The 17,977-nt window shown below is 47.6% G+C and overlaps 1 protein-coding gene and 1 long non-coding RNA gene across 5 annotated transcripts in view; one reads left to right on the top strand and one right to left on the bottom strand.

The window, feature by feature from the left end:
* FARP2 (FERM, ARH/RhoGEF and pleckstrin domain protein 2) overlaps positions 1-1,909 on the bottom strand; it is an 85,995-nt gene extending 84,086 nt beyond the window's left edge. For 2 of the 4 annotated variants that reach the window (XM_056808604.1, XM_056808603.1), the window contains exon 1: positions 1,767-1,909. The gene's annotated coding sequence lies outside the window, so the exon portion shown is untranslated. Of the gene's footprint in view, positions 1-1,007; positions 1,600-1,766 lie in introns of those variants that run through there. The other 2 variants (XR_008914271.1, XM_056808602.1) reach the window with 2 other exon arrangements.
* A 176-nt stretch (positions 1,910-2,085) lies between these two features.
* On the top strand, positions 2,086-6,829 carry LOC103101520 (uncharacterized). The gene is made up of 5 exons (XR_472132.3): positions 2,086-2,636; positions 3,403-3,632; positions 3,870-3,954; positions 4,854-4,956; positions 5,062-6,829. It is a non-coding gene; the product is annotated as an uncharacterized LOC103101520 (long non-coding RNA).
* The last annotated feature ends 11,148 nt before the right edge of the window (positions 6,830-17,977 follow it).

Here is a 17,977-nt window from a genome sequence, read left to right on the forward strand (position 1 = left end):
TGCCACTGAACATTTTAGTTTCTTAAACTCTTCCCTTCTTAGAATCAGTACTGTGTAAGGGTTCCAAGGCAGAAGAGCCATAAAGGCTAGGCCATGGGGGTTAAGTGACTTGCCCAGGGTCATGTAGCTAGGAAGTGTCTGAGGCCACATTTGAACCCAGGACCTCCCATCTCCACGCCTGACGCTCAATTCACTGAGCCACCTAGCTCTCCCCTGGTGCTGAACAATTTTAATCAATCACTGGCGAGGTTGCCATATTTTCAACTGACCATAAAAAGCACATGGATGATTGAGGCAATAAAAAATTAGACTAAACTGAAAAAGGCAAATAGGGATAACTAAACTCTTCCGCGTGGCTTCCCCTGAGGGCCTGGACTCTGGCTGGGTGATCCCGCGCAAGTCACTGAATGTCAATGAACCCCTCACTGGCGAGGGCACAGCACAGAGCCTGGCAGACAGCAGGTGCCTCAGAAAACGCATTCCTTTTCCTACTTCCACAGACTGTGGGAGGGCAGACCCCTCGGTGGGAGCCAGAAGAAGCCGGGGCTCCAGAGCTGCAGACTGCCCTTGAAGATCATGGCGGGGAAGGGCCTCCCAGGGCAGGACAAAGGGCAGCTCTGGGGGCATGCTGGGGAGTGGCTGGGAGGCCTTTTGCCCAGGAGGCTGGCCAGGGTGGCCCCACTGGGGGCCAGGCACAGCTGTGGGCTGTGCCCAGGGCGGGGGGCACTGGATGGCTTCGGCAGTCCTCGGGATGGGAGATTCTGTGGTAAAGAGCTGGTTCCTACCAACGTGGGGCAGCCTCCCCCCAGGAGGACCTGAGCCGCCGGACTTTGTTACTTTTCTTGCCATCGCTAAGAGAGTTTGTGCTGCTGTTCGGTTTGCACGGCATCTGCTTTTGCCCAGCAGGTTGGAGGGGCAGCAGGTGAGGGCTCCTGGGGAGGGCGGCAGGTGCCTTGGGACGGCTCTTCAGGGCGGGCTCCAGGGCCCGCCCTTCATTAACTGCTCACCCAGGGAGTGGCCTCATGGCACCTTCCTTCCTGAGGCCGCGGGCCCATCCCGCCTGGGCCAGGCTGAGGAGTTCCGAGGGCTCCGCAGCTGAGCGGGGCCTCAGTGCCGCAGGCTTCAGACAGGCGCTCCGAGCTGTCCCCCGGGGCGGAACCTCCCATGGCCCGGGCCCCAAGGTCACTGCCACTAGGAGGGTCTGTCGGCACAGCTCGGCCCAGCGCCAACTCGGACTGACAGACGGAGGGAGGGAGGGAAGCCGTCGGGCTTTCTCCGCCCTCCAGACACCGGCCTGGCCCGGGCGTTTCCCCGCTGCTTCGGGGCCTCCCGGGAACGGATCAAGGAGCGGGCCCGTGGCTGGACACCCCGGGGACAGGCTGGGCGCTAGGGGCCCCACCATCTAACTTCTATTTTGAGGGCGCTGCGAGAGATACCCCTTTCCAGGCCCTCTTGGCACTACGGGGTCCCCTCTGGGCCTCAGTTTCCCCTCCATCCCCCGCTGAGGCCAACCCGAGGAACTCCCAAAGCAGAGAAGAAGGGGGGCTCGGCCCGCAGCCCCACCCCAGAGGCCCGGACTCCGGGAGGGGCCGAGAGGGAGGGGCGGGAGACTCAGGAGCGCGCGCGCAGCCCGCTCCTCCACCCCCGGCTCACGCTCGCGCGCCCGCAGCCCCTCCCCTCCCCCACCTCCACAGCCCAGCCCGAGCTCCTCCCCAGACTCCGGACCCCCTCCCCTCCCCTCCCCTGCCGGCCCTCCGCCCGCTCACCCTGCTCGGCGTTCTGCTCCCGGGACGGCCGCCGCCACCGCCGCCACCACCCGCTCCTCGCACGGCCGCCGCAGCCGCCGCAGCCGCCGCCGCCGCCTCCGGGGCGTCCCGGCTCCCAACTGCCAACTGGCCCCTCGCGGGCGCTGCACGGATCGGCGCGCGCCCGGCCCCGCCCCCTCCCCCGCGGACCGGCCTCCCATTGGTCCTTCAGACCGAGGGGCGGGGACTCGCTGAGAGCCCAGCCAGGAGAGAAGAGCTCAGCTTCTGATTGGTGGGCACGACAGGGAGGGGTGCGGCCTAGCGCGGGGGCGGGCGGGCATCGACGGCTTTTTGCCCAGAGCCGGCAAGCATCCAAGGAGCCGAGCCGGCTGGGTTCAGCGGCTGCGCAGAGGTGGGAATCTGCCTCTACGTACTCCCCGGGACAGCTCTACTTACAGGGAGAGCCCTTCATTGCCCCTGGTGCAGGAGCTGGAGAGGGAAAAGAGGAGTTTCAGCGATGCGGAAAGAGAGGTCTCTGGCCCCTGGCCCAGCCCTAAAGCTTCCGAAGAGCAGGTAGCCAAGAGGCCCACTGACATCCAAAGAATAGGCCAAAACAGGATGCAAACAAACTGGAAGATGCAACATCCCAGAGACAATAGGGAGCCAAGGGAAGAAAATAAGTGGAAGTCACAGGGAAGCGCAGCGACAGACAAGATCCATGTATCTGAGGCAGAAGGGAGCCCCAGGAAGAAAATTCCTGGAAACTACCGGGAAGCTCAGTGGTGGAAAGGGCACCTACATTACCTCCACCATCTAGAACCTCCAGCTGACTGCTCCAGCTACACTCCTGCCTCTTATTTCAGGAATAGCACCCATCTCCCAGGATGATCAGTGAGTCAGTCAATGAACATCCAGTGTCTATTGAGTGTCAGGCAAGGGGCAGCTAGGTGGCCCAGTGGATAGAGTGCAGGACCTGGAGTTGGGAGTCTTCCTGAGCTCAAATCTAACCTCAGTCACTTTCTGGCTGTGGGGTCCTGGGCAAGTCACTTTAGCCTGTTTGCCTCAGTTCCTCGGCTGTCAAATGGCCAACCAAGCCAGGATCTTTGCCTGGACAACCCTATATGGGACCCTGAAGAGTCGGCCCGGGCTCACCCACACCCACCACCTAGTTGGGCAGCCTTCCGAGAGAAAGGCAAAAAGCAATCCCTGCCCTCAGAGAGATCCTAATCAGAGGCAAGGAGCCAGCAGACATGGGTGGGAGAAATGCGAATGTTCGCTTAGAAGCATCAGCGTTGGGGAAAGATTTCCTGCAGAAGGAGCTTTTCGCTGGGACTCCAAGAAAGGAAACCAAGGTAGGGGGATAGGGGGGAGCATTCCAGACTCAAGGGGCCCCGTCAGGAGGTCTGTCATGCATTCGGAACAGCTTGTCTGAAAAAGGATGTGTTGGAGAGCAAGGTGTAAGAAGATGGCAGAGATAGCAGAACCAGAGGATTTTCTGTTGGGTCCTAGAGGTGACAGGGAGCCACTGGAGTCTCTTGAGTAGAGGAAGGACTGGGTGGTAATGAGGATAATGAGGTGGTAGGTATAGTCAATGCTATAAAAAAAAAAGTCAGGGGCTGATTCTTGAGACCTTTTCTGCTTCTCTCTTCCCCTCTAGCTGCTTGTTCCTCCCACCTCCCCTGCCAATGAGTTTGATGAAGGGCAGCTTCAGCAGGGAAATAGACAGAGCCACTGGTCTGGAGTCAGGAAGACCTGAGTTCAAATGCTAACTATGACCCTGGGCAAGTCACTTCACCCTGCTTACCTCAGCATCCTCATCTGTCAAATGAGATGGAGAAGGAAATGACCAACCAGTCCAGTATCTTTGCCAAGGAAACCCCCAATGAGGTCAGGAAGAAGTGACCTAACTGAATCCACATGGGGGGCATGGGGAAGGGGGGAGCCAGTTGTGAATAATTAGAATAACCCCCATGATCCTAGTGGGCACATCTCTTCCAACCCTCAGGGCTCAAAGCAACTCTAAGCCCATAAATCTACTAGGCTAGTGTGAAGTTGGTAGGAAGAGCTTCCTTCTATCCTGAAGGAATTCCCGGCACCTCCTACCTCTTCCTTTGTCTCTCCCAGATGCTCCTGGAAAGGCAGGATTTTTTCATTCTGGATCTCCTTATCTCCAGTACTTAGGACAGCGCTTGGGCCTTATAGACCCTTGGTAAGAAACGCTTCTCCGTGATGGCTTTGCAGCAGAACCCATCTTCCCTGGGTTTGATGGCTGACCTACACTCCCACCTGCCCCTTTGACTGGTCCCCCAGAGTCTTTCCATAAGAGGGATGGCGGGGAGGGGCTCTAAATGTGCTTCAAAGAGAGCCGATCCAGTACCTTATCCAAGTCTCCAGACCCATCTTCATTCATGTCCCAGAGCCCCAACAAGAGGCCTTTCAGCCATCCAAAGAGGTTTGTCCCAGCTCTTCCTGGAAGGAGAACCTGGTTAATGGGAACCCCAGATCCTCCCTTCTTTGGAGGACTCCCTAGGGCACACAGCTGGGAGACAGTAAGTGGAAGACTTCCTGCAGGTCCCAAACGATCTGGGCCTATGCTGCCTCTATCCCTGGGGCCTGACTGCACTTGGGAGGTAGTTTGTACTGGGTGATGTCATCCCCATTGGAGAGAGGAGAGAGCAACGCTCAGGCTAAGTGACTTACCCAGAGTCACCCCTCTAGTAAGAAGTGGAGGCTCAATTCCCGAAGACCCAGGGCTTTTTATCCACTGTGCTGAGGCCACCTCTCAGCCACAGTCACTTCAATCCGTGCTATATTTCAGGCAGATTATGGCTCATCAAAAGAGGCATTTAGGAGAGCTAGTATGGGTTCTCTCAAAGAGCTGGAATCTGAGGCAGGCCTGCCTGACTGAGCCTTCCTTCCCCTCTCATTAGGCCACCCCGCCAACAACTCTCAAAAGGCAGGTTAAACAAATGGTAAGGTGGGTAAATGGACTCTGACCTCCTATTAAAAACAAGCAGCATCCCCTCTCATTCTGGCTTGTTCTTTAGCTCCGTACAGCCGGGCCAGAGGGAGTTGGCAGTCAGAGGCTTCTGTTTTATGTATTTTCAGGTGTTGGAGGGACAAGCAGGGCCTGTGCTATGTTGGGACTCTGTCATTACATGGATCGATGGGGTTAAACACATTTCCCATCACTTAGGCTGCCCAGCTCACGGTAAGCAAGAGGACGGCGTCTTCCTTCTGCAAGCAGTAAAGCAGCGGGCAGAAACATGATGCAGCTCTCATCACAGTTTATTATTATTTTGTGTTCTCAAAGCAGAGCAAAATGGCATTCCCAAGACGAGGGCCATTCAGAGCAACTTGAGAGATGTGGCATTATTACTGGAGCTTCCTGAAGAGAAGGGCTGTCTTGGCTTTCACATTTGTATCTCAGGTTCTATTCCTAGTGCTTATTAAGTGCTTGGGAACCTGGGTGCCCGGAAGGATCTGGGAACCCTGAATAGAAACAGGGAAGTTAGGAGGAGGCATGTGCTTAATGGGGTTCCCTTCCCTTCCCCTTCCTTTTCCCCTTCCCTTCCTTTCTTCCCCTCCCTTCCCTTTTTCCCTTCCCTTCCCTTTTCCCTTCCCTTCTTTGTTTTAGCCATGTTAGGTTTGAGATGAGAACCAATACACAATATTGATTCCAAGATGTAAGGTAAGGGGTTAAAAAAAAAAGTACCAGAAGAGGACCCAAACCAGAGAGAAGAGAAGAGAAAGGTGGTCAAGAGGGCCAAATGGAGCCCAGAGGTTAAGGATGAGCACAGATTTGGCTTTCAGAGACCTTTTGTTCCCTGTGGAGATCAAGGACAAATACAGAGGGGTTAGGGACATCTCCTTATCAGAGGCTTGAAGACAGAGACAGAGACAGACAGATGGAGAGAGACAGTGAGTCGGAGAGACAGACAGAAAGACAGATTGAGACAGAGCATATATGGAAAAAAAAAAAGAGTAAAGAGGATGGGACTGAAGTGTGTGTGTCATTTCATTGGTAGAAAGGAATCCTAACTGCAGAAGCTCTGCCCCTCCCACCTCCCCCCAGGTTGGCATCTTCTTAACAATTTGTCTCTGAGAATTACCTCCTGTCCTGAGAGATCGAGTGACTTGCCCCCAGGGTTGCACAGACATATATATATATATATATATAGGAAAGACAGGACTTGAACCCAGAACTTCCTGACTTAAAGGCTGGCTCAGTCCACTATACCACACTGAGGAGGCAGGATAGATTTTTAATACCACTAAAGTAAATTGGAATATAAACTTGTGGAGGGCAGGAAGGGACTATGTTGCATTTTGGTCTTTATTTCCCCAAGTCCGGCACTGTAGTGGATTCCCCCCTCCCTCAGTATCTTCAAACACAAGATCTGGATGGCCCCTTATTAGGGATTTTCTAGAGAATGCTTTTTCTGATGTACTAGATGGCCTCAAGGGGCCTTTCTGTCTCAGAGACTCTGAAATTCTGTGAAATAAATCATCTCCAAAGCCCCAGGTAAGACCAAATCCAGCCTCCCTTATTCCTTCTTTGATGTTCCGGAACCGCTAGAAAGTCCTCAGATCAGCCCATCCTAAAAGGGGACTTTGATCAAAGCATCCCCACTGAGGGAAAGACACTTGGACTGAGAACCACACAAGTGAGGCTCATGGAACTCCTTGTTTGCGCTTTGTTCTCTGAAAGGACAGGGATAAGAGGTCCAGGAGCAGTGAGCCAGGCCAGTGCCTCTGAAAGAAGATGGAGGCCAGTTTCAGTCCAGTAAAGAAAGACTAAAAAGATTAAGAGATAAATGAGCAGGATTTAGAAGGAGAGATTAGATTTAAACCAGAATCTTGGCCAAGGAACAATATGGGGTGGGGTGGGGGGACAATTCTTAGCCAAGATTCAAGGTGTGAACTCAAAAGCTCCCAGAATGTATTTAACTCGGGGCAAGTAAGTAGGAGAAACTGATTAAAAGGAAAATGGTCCCCTTTGGGGCAGATGGAAGGACATGGATGAGGGGCCAGAACTTCTGAGGATATGTAGAAAAATGGTCGTCTGCATTGCTGGAGAACCCCCCCCCCCCCCCCCCCCCCCCCCCGGAGAGCACAGATTCATCCTTGTACCTGGTTAGTCTGAAACACCTCTTGTCTGGCCCCTTACTGGTTTCTCCTCTCCTGTGTCTGTCTGTCTCTCTTCCAATGAAACAATCTTCTGAGCGTTGGTTTGCCACCTGGGACATTCAGAACTCCAGAAGGTGCCTGATTAAGGAATGGGGGATTTTTCTAGTTGGTTCTGACAGTCCAGAGCTTAGCTACAAGGCAGCTGAGGGAGGGACTTTAGGGGGAAAGATAGCTGTTATCCAAAGGGCCCTCTTGGAGATTCCTGGCAATTCCTTGGAGTTATCTTTTCAGTCTCTTGTGACATTTCATACTTCAAATAGAAAATTGATAGCTAGTGACACAAGCATGGGGAAACCCGTCATGATTTAGAACACAAAGTGGCATTCAAAGATACAAAAAGTTGTTTGGGACAAGCATGTACTAAGCACTTACTATGTGCCAGGCACTGGGCTAAGCAATTTTTAAGTAAAAGACAAGACGAAGGCTACAGTTGTCCTACTCTTTTTTTATTCTTTGTATGCCAAAGTACTCCTGTTGATTAAATTCATAATCTTCATGTCTGGTTCTTTTTAAACAAAGAATCTGGCATCTAGAATCAGGAAGTGGATTCAAAACCTGACTGCTATTCACTACCCCTATGACCTTCTGTGCTCTCTGTCTCTCTCTTCCTTTGTGTTTCTTTCCCTGCCTTGGTCTCCCCTTCATGTAAAATGAGGGATTTGGCCCAAGCCAGGCCTTCATTCCTGAGTTGTTGTCATAAGGCCTGGGGTGGAGGGGTTCCTGCCTCCAGTCTCCCCCTCTAATCACTTCTTTCACAACTGACAACCTAATCTTCCTAACTACAAATCTACCTGAAATACTTCTTTGTTCTAAAGCTCTAGGGGGGTCTCCCTTGCCTCTAAGACAAACCAAATTCTTCTGCCTGGCATTCAAAGCCTCCTGCTCCTATCCTGATTTCTTACTTGGTTAGGGGCCACCTCCAGGAAGCCTTCCTCAATTCCCCTCAGCTGTAATGTTAATCTCTTATCTCAAATTATCTTGCCTGCTCTTTGTGTCTTGTATTCCCTGGGAGACTCCTTGAAGACAGATTTGATTTTTGGTTTTGTTTTTGTATCCAGTGTTTATTTGATGTTGGTTGAATTGATCGAATTTAGTCTTTGCTATTGTTCAGATGTACTGGACTATTCATTGCCCCATTTGGAGTTTTCTGGATTTTCCATTTCATTCTCCAGCTCATTTTACAGATGAAAAACTGAGGCAAACAAGGTGAAGTGACTTGCCCAAGGCCACACAGCTAGAAAGTGTCTGAGGCCAAATGGAACTCAGGAAGATGAATCTTCCTGACTCCAGGCATGGCTCTCTGTTCACTGTACCACCTAGCTGCCTTGAATTTGGTCTGTACCATTCTGACTCTAGATCCGCCAGTAACAAAGGACAAATGTAAGTAACAAAAATATCAATGCCTAGCATTTACACAATGCTTGAAGTCTGATAAAGGCTTTCCAAATGCTGTCTCACTTAGTCTTCACAACTACCCAGGGAGGTAAGGACTACTCTGACTACTATTCTACAGAAAAAATTGAGAAAGGAGTCAGAATAATACAGCTAGTAAGTGTCTGAGTCTGGAACTTGAACTCAAGACTTCCTGATAGTGTTCTAACCATTGTACCACCTCCTGCCTCCATTTCAACTGCCAAAGATTTAAGTCTTTACTGCAATAATTCAATTGTCTTTCTCAAAGATCATTTCTTTTTTAAAATTGAAACATTTTATTTAATTAATTTAAAATATTTTCCCATGGTTACAAGATTCATGTTTTTTCCCTCCCCCCCTTCACCCTGTAGCAAACGCACAAATCCACTGGGTTTTACATGTGTCCTTGATCAAGACCTATGATATTTGCACAAGGGTGATCTTCATCCCCACCATATCCCCATGACCCATGTGATCAAGCAGTTGTTTTTCTTCTGTGTTTCTGCTCCCACAGTTCTTCCTCTGGATGTGGATACATTCTTTCTCCTAAGTCCCTCAGGATTGTCCTGAGTCATTGCATTGCTTCTGATAGCAAAGTCAGTTACATTCCATTGTGCCACAATGTATCAGTCTCTGTGTATGATGTTCTCCTGGTTCTGCTCCTTTCGCTTTGCATCAGTTCCTGGAGGTCGTTCCAGTTCACATGGAATCCCTCCAGTTCATTATTCCTTTGAGCACAATAGTATCCATCACCATCACATACACACAATTTGTTCAGCCATTCCCCAATTGAAGGGCAGCCCCTCATTTCCCAATTTTTGGCCACCATAAAGAGTGCAGCTATGAATATTCTTGTACAAGTCTTTTTCCTTTTTATCTCTTTGGGGTACAAACCCAGCAGTGCTATGGCTGGGTCAAAGGGCAGACAGTCTTTTAATGTCCTTTGGGCTTAGTTCCAAATTGCCATCCAGAATGGTTAGATCAATTCACAACTCCACAAGCAATGCATTAATATCCCAGATCAATTAATTTCTTGCTATTGTGTTCTTATGAAGTAGACATAGTCAAAGCCAGGAATATACTGGAGTCAAGTCAAACTGGAGCTGATTATTTAATGTTCACTGTGAGCATTTATACCTCGGAAATCAGCAAACACTACAAATGGGGCTTGATTTCTTCTTTTGTTTGTCTTGAGATTTATGAAAGTGGTGGAGAAAATGTAACAAAGCAGATTATATTTAAAATATGTGTATGCCTCAGATACTTTTTTTTTAACCCCCAGAGAACTGATACAAGTATATCCCTAAGTAAGACATCAGGTAGGTAGGATAATCAGGGCATTGTCCCAGGGTATTAAAATGTAAAGGACATTCTCAGTCAAGCACTTTCTCAGGGAGAAACAACTGAACCTAGCACCTAGTTAGCAAGAATAATTAAAATAGGAAACTGCCAAAGGCCACTTTGTTCCCTGCAAGCCACAGCCCATCAAGCTCCTCCCCAGTGGGGCCCCATCACCATCAGTGACCTCACTGGGTCCCAAGCTCTGTGTCCTGAGGGCTGAGTCTCCCTGCAATCCCATCTCCAACTGAATTTGAAGTTAGACCCACCAGTGATAGCTGTGGGCATCAGCAGATGGGGACAGGTTTCATTCTTATAATTATATAGGATAATTATATAGTGGGAGCAGCATTGGAGCTGAATTCCAGGCTTCTGTGGGTGTCATGACCACCCTGCTGACTGTGAAAGGCCAGAGAGAAGGATGCTGCACTTCTCACAACTCTCATTTGTTGCCTTGGCTCCCTCTAAGACCCTTCCTCCTATGCTAAGTTATCCTGGAGACACAAACCTGAAGGAAAGAAACCTCACAGAGAACATCCTGTTCCCAAAGGACTACTGAGGAGGAGGCCCTGGAAAGTAATGACCTTAAGAAAGCAGAAGCATGGCTCACACACTCAGCATATCCTGATGATATCCGACTCGGGTATCCTGGATGAAAACTGGGCAGCAGGCCGGCTTTCCCCAGCAATTCTCTGCAGCAGAACTCATCTTTAGAGTTTCTCAATTGTCCAGAAACAGACTGGACTTGTCTTTGGTTCACCTCTAAATCAAAGAACGATTAGATAAAATTGGAACCGAGATATTAGAAAATTGCATTTATACTATATATTAAACACTATTATCCCATCTGATCTTCACCACAAACCTACGAGGCAGCGGCTGTTACTATGCCCATTTTACAGAGAAGGAAACAAACAGGTTAAGTGACTCTTCTCGGGCTGCATCTTCCCAATTCCAAATCCAACACTATCCACTGTACCACCCAACTGCAACTGCTTAATAACCCTCTGATCGTTATCATCAAACAAGACACAAAGCAGGCTGCTGAAAGTTCACCTGAAAGATGTTCACCTCAGTCACTGCTGAGGTCCTATGTAAGGTCCAAATAGAAGAGATGTCCTGCCAGTTGTATCCTCCAAACACTCCTATTAATGGCTGACTTGGTGTGATGAGGACCAGCCCCAAGACACTGCAAGACTTCCTCCATGAGATCCATGGTGACTCAACAGAGCCTGGCCCAACAATCCATAAAGGAAAAAACAAATGGATGGAAATTGTCTATTGTCCAGATGAAGACATGCAGTTAGATGGGCAATCAATCCATTGAGTTACTGGGCCAGCCCATCCTCACATGTCCTGAAGGAGAGAACATACAAATAGCCACGCCGTACATACCAAACATACTCGGTGTCATGGAATGTTTCCTCAGAGGAAAGGCACTGGCAGTGGGTAGGAGGGATGGAGACAGGCCTTGTTTAAGCAGTGTCTGCCCATATTTGGTAGGAAGGACCAGGCGCTGGCCACAAAATACCCATCTCCACCTGCTCTGCCCAACCCTGAGCTTCTCTGAAGAGCCTTTCTCTGAGGGGAACTACCAATCTCCCAGACTCTCAGAAAGTTGGCTGCCTCTCCAGCCCTTAGCTGTACCCCTTTGTGGGAGGAAGCACTTGTCCAGGGAGTCCAAGAGCTTTTCTGTTCCCTTTTTAAAAGCCAAAATCAATAGTGACTGAATCAATAAGAAGCACAATAAAGCATTTGTTTAATGAAAGAGCGCCCTGTGTTTTCTTATCTTTCAGCCTTGATTGCTCTTACTTCCTCATTTACACACAGAAACAACTTTTTAAAAAAAAATTAGTCCTGCTTCATCCACCACACTTCGAATAGACCAGGCTCAGTTTCCTCCTCCTTCCTCTTCATTTCTGTAACTCCCTATTCTTCCTCCCTCCTCGTTTTCTCTGGTCTTCATCCTTTCCCCTTTCTTTTTGAGTAAGCAGAATGGCAGCTCCTCAGGGGCAGGCAATGTTTCATTTTTGTCTCTATTCCCAGCACTACGAGTGCTTCTTTAACGGAATGAAATTGAATTGAAATTGTATTTCATCAATTTGCCAATCAGATCACTCCTCCCCTTTGTTATGTCATTGGTTGTGTTGTTCATAGATTCATCCCAAACTCGATTGTATTAGATAAAGTGGACAATTTTATTTAATATAAAATTTTGGTGCAAACAGACCGAATGCATTTAAACCAGAACGGAAATGGGTAACTGGGGATCTCAGCAATGTCTGTCTGAGAAAAGTCTCCTATCCAAGACACGAGCCCACTTACATTTATAAGAGCCACTGCCTGATAGTCAAAGGATATGAACAGGGAATATTCAAAGGGACAAATACAAGCTATGAACAATCACATTTTAGAAGTGTTTCAAATCACTAATAATTAGAGAAACACAAGCCGAAGTTTTACCATCGGGTTGGTGAAAATGACAAATGTCGGAGGGGCACCAAGAAAACCCGGATATCCGTACACTCAGAGTGGAGCGTAAGTCGCTCCGGGCATTCTGAAATGCCATTTGCCTGCCCCCAAAGGCACTGTACCTTGCAATACCCTTTGACAGTCTGTACCAACCTTCAAAGAAATCAAAGAAAGAGGAATAGTATGCATATGTGCAAAAGTATTTCTTGCATCTCATTTCCTTTTTATTTTTCTTAAGCCCCGACCTTCTGTCTTGGAATCAGTACTGTATTGGTTCCAAGACAAAACAGTGGTCAGGGCTAGGCAATGGGGGCTAAGGGACTTGCCCAGGGTCACACAGCTGAGAAGTGTCTGAGCTCAAATTTGAACCCAGGACCAGCTCATTTCTTAGTAGCTCCAAACTAGAAACTAAGGGGATGCTCACTCAATAGGGATCTGGCTAAACAAATTGGCCAAACAATGGCTATTTGTAGGTTTGAAGAAGAGGCCATCTTCCTTAGTATGCAAATACAACGGAATATATTGTACCAGAAGAAACGGACGGCCTCAGAAACAACAGGGAAGACTTTTATGAGCTGATAGCTGGGGAGAGTGAGCAGAGCTAGGAGAACCATTGTTCTAGAACAACATTATGGAGAAAACCCATTCGGAAAGACTGGAGAACTCTGATCAGTGGTCCTAGCTCTGCCCATGATGCTAATGATGCCCTTCTCCCCCACTCTGTGGTGTCTGCATGGCTACCTGTTGGGGACTGGCTGAAGAAAATAAGCCTCCTAATAGCATGATATTGGGAAGCATTTTAACAAAACAAATAGGAAGACTATCGTGGAATACGGAAAGGCATATGAAGGGAAGGGAAGGAGCACGGATCATGGTTCCAGAGCCCTTCCCAGCCCTTACCTGTTATAGAAAGGCTGCCTACTTGAAAGAGCTTCTTTACTGGTATTTTGGAGGTGGGCTGGGGAGAGTTCAGGTTTCAGGTAGGGAGTGCTTTAGAACACCTTTACAAAGCAATAATGCCTGATTTTCCAGTAAAGAAGGGACACCCATCACGACTGAGTGGGAAGCCTGACGGTGAAGCCAAGGCAGAGGGATTGGGGTTGGGATCTTGGCTGTGGCCTTGAGGAGGCTCCACTTACATTTTCAGCATCTCCACGCGGGAGTTCAGCCCTCTTTAACAAAGCTTCCCTGGGGCTGGGGAGACAGAAGTAGTCCCTACCCTCCAGGAACACCCATTCCCGGGGAAGGGACAAGCCCCCCGAGCAGCCCCTTCCTCCCTTCTGTCTCATTTTTCGCTTTTCAAAGACCCGTCCGGAAATGCTATCATGAGGTGTGAAGAGAAGTTTGGTCTCCAGTGACTGATTCCAGCAACTTGGTGGATCACTGAACAGTAACTGCAAGCCGCTTGGCTACGGCTCCCAGAGAGCCCTGCTAGGGGAGCCTGGCCAGAGGTGGAGACTTAGCTCTAACTGGCACTCCCACATGCTGGGAAATTCTTTCCCTGCAGCTGAGTTTCACTTCAGAGAAGATTGTTTCTCACCATTAAAACATGAAAGAAAATAACATGCAACTTACCTCTGATGAGCCCCAGCAGAGCAGTATGAGCACATCCCAGACACTGGGAAAGAGAACCTGGGGCTCCCCGGAAGAAGACTGAGTCAGCTTGTGCTTTGTACTGGGTGACCTTGGGACAGACTCTCATTCCCTCCCTCTCTCCGTCTCTTTTCTCTCTCCTTTCCTTTCTCCCTCCCTTTTTCTTTTCTCTCTCCCTCCTTTCCTCTCTCTTTCTTTTTCTCTCCTTTCCTCTTTCTCCCTCTCTTTCTTCTCTCTCCGTCTCTTTTCTCTCTTTTCCTTTCTCCCTCCCTTTTTCTTTTCTCTCTCCCTCCTTTCCTCTCTCTTTCTTTTCTCTCCTTTCCTCTTTCTCCCTCTCTTTCTTCTCTCTCCCTCTCTTTTCTCTCTCCTTTTCCTTCTCCCTCCCTCTCTTTTCTCTCTCCTTTCCTTTCTCCCTCCCTTTTTCTTCTCTCTCCCTCCTTTCCTCTCTTTTCTCTCCTTTCCTCTTTCTCCCTCTCTCTCTTCTCCCCCAGCTCCTTCCCTCCATCTTCTCCTCTCTCTTTATCTGTCTCGGTCTCTGTTTCTCTCTCCCCCTCACTTTCCATCTCTATAAAATAATGTGCATAAAGTGGTCTCAAAAGTCCTCTTTAGATTTGGGCACAGAAAGTTAGGGCTGGGAGAGACCTCAGAGGCCAGGAAGACCAACCATCTCATTGGACAGAGAAAAAACCAGAAACCCAGAGGGGCTGTGACCTGTCTAGGAACACAAAGCCAGTAAGTGGCCGAGTCAGAATTCCAGGCCAGTTCCTCTGACTCTAGAGCCAGTGGACTTCCCACTACATATTAAGCTACCTCTTTCTCTAGCTCTAACAGCAGTCAATCAACAAGTGCTATGTTGGGGCAGCTGGGTAGCTCAGTGGATGGAGAGCCAGGCCCAGAGATGGGAGGTCCTGGGTTCAAATCTGCCCTCATACACTTCCCCGTTGGGTGACCCTGGGTGAGTCATTTAACCCCCCATTGCCTAGCCCTTACCGCTCTTCTGCCTTGGAGAAGGTCAGGGTTTAAAACACAAAAACCAAAAACAAGTGCTGTGCTCAGCTTTGGGACACAAAGAGAACCGAGCCAGGCTCTGCCCTCGAGGACCTTCCTCTTCTGTTGGAGGGCAAATCCAGCCCGATACTTCCTGGATATGTGGTCCTGGGCAAGTCACTTAAACTTCATTGCTCAGCCCTTACCACTCTTCTGCTTAGAATCAGTGGATTCTAAGATGGAGGATAAGGGTTAAAAAAATTCTATTGGAGGATACGAAGTACCATGTGTGTATACATACATGTAACAATATGTATATACATACTCACATGTATATAAACATTACACGTGTACATGAATCTGTATCCAGAGCTCCATGTTACATATGTGCATGTAGCGACAACAAAGGGGTCTCCCAAGCCCTCAACCCTGTCGAGAAGCTAGTCCAGGTCTGGTAACTCTTGAGCTGGAAGGGAACTCGGAAATCACTCGGCCCCTTTTCTTACAGATGGGGTAACCGAGGGCAAGGTGGGCGGCACAGAATATAGACTATGGAGGCTTCTAGGTGGAGTAACAGACCTTGGAGTCTGGGAGTCCTGAGTTTGGATCCTGACAGGTACTTTCTAGCCATGTAACTCCTGGGCAAGTCATTGACCTTTCTCAGCCTCGGTTTCCTCCCCTGGGGACAATGAGAGCACCTGCCTTCCGGGGGTGTTGTGCATTTTCAGAAGTGTCCAACTTTTCCTGACCCCATTTGGAGTTTTCTTGGCAACGATAGTGGACTGGTTGGCCATTTCCTTCTCCAGCTCATTTGACAGATGAGGAAGCTCAGGCAAAAAGGGGTAAGTGACTTGCTCAGGGTGACACAGTTAGGAAATGACCCGAGGAACTCCTAACCCACTGAGCCTTCTAAACAAATGAGAAAGACTCTCCAAGCAGCACACATACAGGCTTCACAAACAGACCACAAAAAATGGACTCACTCCTTCCGTTCTCTCTGCTGTGGGTTGAGTCGCAGCTTGAGACAGATGAAGAGGCTGAGGAGAAACAGAAATTAGAGGAAGAACTCATTCGGTCTTCCAAGTGAAATCAATATATACTTGAACAGGGAAGGGTGCCGAAAGACTGATGGAATGAGGGGACTTGGGCTTACCACCCACAGCTTGCATTTCTATAGTTCTGAGGTTTTCAAAACATTTCCACTCCCATTAGATCCTCACAACACCCCGGAGAGGTAGGTGCTGGCATTGGGTGCTATTATTTAGAGCTTCGGGAATGGAGTTACTAAGTCAGTGAATCTCAGGAAACATTTTGACTCTTCTACTCACTCTACATGTTGCAATAGGCGAGTCACTTCCTCCCTCTGGGCCTCAGTTTCCTCATCTGTAAAAATGAAAGAGTTGCTTCACATGACCTCTAAAGTTCCTTCTGGCTTTAAATCTCTGAGCTTATGATTAACTCCATTGTGCAGATAAGGAAATGGAGAAGTTGTTACTTGTTCAAAGTCATGCAGCTAATAAATGTCCAACGCAGGATTCAAACTAAGGTCTTTCTGACTCATTGTTTAGATCTTTTTTTTGGAATGTCATCTTGCCTCTGAAAAATGTGTTGGGAACAAGAAGAGCCCAAAACTTGTGGCTCACACAGAAGCCTCACCTCTATAAAGCATGAATACTTTCTTCAGAAAGAGAATCAGGGAAGGAGCTGGGTGACTCAGTGGATAGGGCAAACAACCAAAAAATAAACTCAACATCAAAAGTTATTTTGGTGACAGAGTAGACTCAAACTCAGAGGGCAAAGTCAATACTGCTGCATCCAAAGCCTCCAAGAAAAATATGAATTGCTCTCAACCCAAAAAGAATTAATAGAAGAGCTCATAAAGGATTTCAAAAAATCAAATAAGACAAAAAATGAAATGAGAGTGATACAGGAAAATCATGGGGAAAAAAGTCAATGGCTTGGTAGAGGAGGCACAAGAAAATACTAATGAAATTAATATCATAAAAAGTAGAATAGGCCACTTGGTAAAGGAGGCACAAAAATCCAAAGAAGAGCAAAACTTCTTTTCTTAAAAAAAAAAAAGGCATTTATTTATTTAATTTAGAATATTTTCCCTTGGTTACATGATTCATGTTCTTTTCTTCCCCCTTCCCATAACCAATGAGCAATTCCACTGGGTTTTACATGTATCATTAATCAAGACCTATTTCCAAATTATTGATATTTGCACTAGGGTGATCATTTAGAGTTTACATCCCCAACCATATCCCCAATGAACCATGTGATCAAGCAGTTGTTTTTCTTCTGTATTTCTACTCCCATAGTTCTTTCTCTGGATGTGGGTACATTCTTTCTCATAGGTCTCTCAGAATTGTCCTGTATCATTGCATTGCATTGCTACTAGTAGAAAAGTCCATTGCATTTGATTGTGCCATAGTGTATCAGTCTCTGTGTACAACGTTTTCCTGGTTCTGAAGAGCAGAACTTCTTAAAAAGCAGAATTGGTCAAAATGCAAAAATGCACTGAAAAGAAAAACTTCTTGAAAGACAGAAATGGCCATTTGGAAAAAGAGGTACAAAAATATACTGAGGAAAAGAATTCTTTACAAAGTAGAATTGTCCAAATGGAAAAGCTCATTCAAGCAAATCATGCCTTAAAAGTTAGAATAGGGCAAATGGAAGCAAAGGATGCCATGAAACCTCAAGAAACAATCAAAGTCAAAAGAATGAAAAATAGAAGAAAATGTGAAATATGTCATGGCAAAAACAACTGACCTAGAAAATCAATCCAGGTGAGACAATTTAAGAGTATTGGACTATCTAAAAGCCATGATCAAAAAAGAGCTTACACATCTTTCAAGAAGTCATCAAAGAATCTCTCTATATATAATTAAGAATTGAGGCCTTTATTAGAGAAATGATTTGACTATATTAAAATACAAGCCATTCCCCAATTGGTCAAGGGAAATGAACAAGCAGTTCTCAAACAAAGTAACTAAAATTTTTTATAGTCATGCAAAAGAAAATACTCTAAATCACTAATAATTAGAAAACATAAAATAACTCTGAGGTATCACCCTATACCTACCTATCAGACTGGCTATTATGACAGAAATGAAAATGACAAAACTTGGAGGGGATATAGGAAAGCCGGGACATGAATGCATTGTTTGGGGAGTTGTAAACAGATTCCACTAAAGGATTAATATAGGAAAATGATGGCGCATGTAAAATCTATA

This window comes from Monodelphis domestica, chromosome 8 (genome assembly GCF_027887165.1).
Source record: "Monodelphis domestica isolate mMonDom1 chromosome 8, mMonDom1.pri, whole genome shotgun sequence".
Lineage (NCBI taxonomy): Eukaryota > Metazoa > Chordata > Mammalia > Didelphimorphia > Didelphidae > Monodelphis > Monodelphis domestica.